The sequence below is a fragment of the Engraulis encrasicolus genome, unplaced genomic scaffold (assembly GCF_034702125.1).
Source record: "Engraulis encrasicolus isolate BLACKSEA-1 unplaced genomic scaffold, IST_EnEncr_1.0 scaffold_246_np1212, whole genome shotgun sequence".
Classification (NCBI taxonomy): Eukaryota; Metazoa; Chordata; class Actinopteri; order Clupeiformes; family Engraulidae; genus Engraulis; species Engraulis encrasicolus.
Window position 1 is genome coordinate 49,982 of NW_026945530.1, and position 3,798 is coordinate 53,779.

Below are 3,798 nucleotides of genomic sequence, written 5' to 3' on the forward strand. Positions count from 1 at the left end.
CCGCATCCCATCGGAAAATAATGGAACGCCTTGCCTCTATCGCTTTGGAAGCGTACATGTAAATCAGACGTAAGTCGCTAGATGAGGTTTTCAGTTGGCAAGGACGTCAACAGCAACACTGAGCACAGGTCCTTGGTCCAGGTGTTGACAATGGCAGTAACGCCTCCTCAGATGGGTAGCATGTCATTTTTCCGACGTCTCTAGATGTTTTACATCCAAGCAAGATCCTTTACACTCTCGCTCACTCCCCCTTTTTTCCTCAATGTAGTGTACAAAAACATCGGAGAAGAAACCTTATAATTTCAGATCAAGCATGGAGGTGTGGACCGACCTGTCCCATTTGAGGCTGATTTCCTCCGGGGTGCCTGTGTAAGTGCATGTCACCAATTAGTTCTCCTTCAAAACATAAGGAAGACCAACACAACACTACCATAAGCAATCACCCTCATGTTACACACTTGTTGTGGAAGGAAGTAATGTCCTCACAGTGTGCTGATATTTTAGGGTTCATATGTAATATCATTGTACAGGTCTTTACAAAATCACTTCAGCAACGGCTGTCTACTCCACTCTCTCAGAACGTTCGATTTCGTCACATCACTCAACACATACAGGCTACTCAGATTCAAATATGGTACAATAGTGCCACCTTCTGGTAAACAAATGCAACAGCTATAATCTAAGACAGACAGGTCAAACAGATCAACAAAAAGACAGAAGATGAGAATAGGACAATAACAAAAGACAAACATGGGGGGCAAGTTACACTGGTACATTACATTATACATTACATTACACTTAGCTGACGCTTTCAATCATTCAAAGCGACTTACAGTTATTATTTGTCAAGGTATTGGTTACAGTCCCTGGAGCAATGTGGGGTGAGGTGCCTTGCTCAAGGGCACTTCAGCCATGGATGGAGATGTAGGGAGAGGTCAGGGGGGATTCGAACCTGCAACCCCTAGATTGAAAGACCAACTCTCTAACCACTAGGCCACGGCTGCCCACATTCTCAACTCTTGGGAGGGATCAGCATTGGAGAAGGGGCGGTGGAAATTGGATGATTACTCTCGAAGGGGATGAGCTTCGGATATTAGCCCATCTCTCGACCGTTTTCCAGAGCGGCACCTGGCCTCTGAAAAGGCGCCCTGGAGATGCTAGGGACTGAACCCAGGACCTCATACATGCGAAGCAAGCGCTCTACCACTGAGCTACATCCCCTCCATCACATTACACTTACTTATGTCTGACATGACCCTGCACCGATACTGGCGCCATCCCTTTGATGGATTCGGCCTCTTCTTTTTAACCACACATTGCAGAATTTTATAGGAGTCTTTGTATGGAGGCCACCACGCCAATCCTCCATCACGTTTCCCTAGGTGGTAAAACAGACATTGGCACAGATTACATTATGCTTTTAATTCAGAATAAAATACTATTATATTTATTTATTTATTTTTACCTGAAAACCATTCTTTGATGATGGGCCCAGTACCGCCATCCTCAAAGTGCACCATGGAGTAGCTCTTCTGCAAAAATTGTTATTCTTTTATTTGTGTTTTTGCACACACAACGAACATTTTGCCATTAATTTGCCCTGCACTGCACATATGTGTTTTCTCTGATAAGTTGTCCACCAAAAAAATCCCCAGGACATCTGATGCCACAGGGTACTAAAAAAAAACTCTGTTGATGGTCAAACACTGAGTACAGCCAGTGTTGCCAATTTAGCGACTTTTTGCCACCTCTGGCGACAAAAAAACTCATCTAGCGACTTTTCCGGTCTCAATCTGGCCGAATCTAGCGACTATTTTGCTTGTCTTGTGAGAGGCAAATCAGTGTCCCTCCCCACGACACCACACAATGCATTTCCAGAGGAGGCGGGTAGAGACAGACTTGACACATGATGCAACACGGTGTGGCAGCTTTTGTGATACACACAGGAATTCTCATGCACGTACATCTGCTTGTATGAGACTACGGCAAGCGATATGGGACAAAGATATGGCAGAAACCGAATGTCAACATAAACCGAGATTACACAATCTTCGATATGGTCACCTAATGTTTTGGGACTGTCATTTCTGTTATGCCTACACTTTGGAATTAGATCAGAGTCTTGTGGTTGCACAGGTTTATTTAACTTTACTCGGTCTACCCTACAAGCATATGACAAATTTAAATGAGCACTAGCAGGCTGGCCGCACCGACCGCAGTGAATCTCGGGCACATTGCGACAAAAAAACAAAAAACTCATCTAGCGCCTTTAGCGACTTTTTGGTGCATGTGGCGACTTTTTAAAACGTGCATTTTCAGTGACAAATGAATTGTTTTCCCACACAATTCTGACTCTGCGCCGCCGTCAGAAGCGTTTCCCACGGTTAAGCGGGGCTGCAGATAAGCTCTGATCTCCAAAAAGTAGCTAGCACCACCCATTTGTACTGTGGACGAAGGCATGTGGGCACGTTTTCTGTAGCTCAGCGCGCCGTGCGTGACTTTGTGACGTCATACGTAACGTCATGGCGTCATCTAGCGACTTTTCAGCAAGCCCATAGCGACTTTGGCTGATTTTCTTTTGGCAACACTGAGTACAGCACCCAAATGTCCTCTGGTGTTTTGATGATGTTTCGTACTTTTGCCACTTTCCCTTCAATGTAGACATAGCTATTTGCTTTGTCCAGTTTTATTGTGAAGTTGTCTGATTTGTAGGCGGAGTACTGCACATCATCTGTTGTTGACGGCGGTAGTGGACCATTTAGGTGTTCCCCTTTCAATCCCAAGTCCTTCTTTGGCAGTGGGGGGTGTGTATGTGTGGCCCGAAGTGCGGCCCGTTGCTGCAGCGCCTCTTCCCGTGCCGCCTCCTTCTGCAGACGGGCAGTGGCTCTTGCTGCCTGTCTGGCAGCCACGGCGGCACGGTCAATAGCAGCCTGCTGCTGCTTCCGGGCTTTCTCGGCTGCCCGTTCCTGCCGCTCCTGCTCCTTCCTGGCTGCCTCTGCCTGCTTTTCCAGCAGTTCTTGGTAATACTCGTCACTGGTGATCACTCTAGCAGGCAGAGGCACTCTCCTTCCCCGCGACGGCCGGTCAAACTGCGGGGGCAGCAAAATTCTCGCAAGGTTTGCGTTTATGACACCGGCCGCCACGAGGTGGTTGGGGCCCCGGCGGCAGATCGGGCACTCCTGTGTTGGATCATAGTCCGGAGCAGCAGCAGTGGTGGTGGTGGTGGTCGTGCTGGAGGACGCGGCAGCGTTGGTGGTGGTACAGGAGGTGGTGGGACAGGGAGAGGCAGCAGTGATGGTGGTGGAGGCCGGGCTGGAGGTGGCGGCGATGGTGGTGGCCGGGCTGGAGGTGGCGGTGGCCGTGGTGGTGGTAGGGCCTGGTGAGGAGGAGGCAGGTGGCGAAGGCGTTGGGGCGTCGATGATGGTGGCGGGACCCCGGGGCTACGAGACTTTGGCGACGTCGCAGGTGTCCATGGTGTCGGACCGGGGCACTGTGTTGAGTACGGCAGGGCCGGTGGGGGCATCGCCGGTGCTGGGAGGGGTGGACGAGTCCTCGCTCGTCTCACCTGCTGGACAGTGCCGAGAGCTCTGCAAGAACTGAACAACAAAAAAAACATACATTACAGACTGTGAGTGAAGTGCTACAGATAAATGAAAAAATATAACAAAATAATATACTGACTACATTTGTCATGCTGTGTTACATTTCTCACTGAACTCACCTTGGACTCGTCCACCGCCTGCCTGTCTAGCGGGAACAGGCCCGTCTTCCGGAATCCGCTCTTGATGTTATGCGGAT

General features: G+C 49.2%; 1 non-coding gene across 1 annotated transcript; it reads right to left on the reverse strand.

Annotated features, from left to right (window-relative positions):
• Positions 1–1,149: 1,149 nt before the first annotated feature.
• Positions 1,150–1,221, reverse strand: trnaa-cgc (transfer RNA alanine (anticodon CGC)). Its single transcript has one exon. It is a non-coding gene; the product is annotated as a tRNA-Ala (tRNA).
• Positions 1,222–3,798: the final 2,577 nt, after the last annotated feature.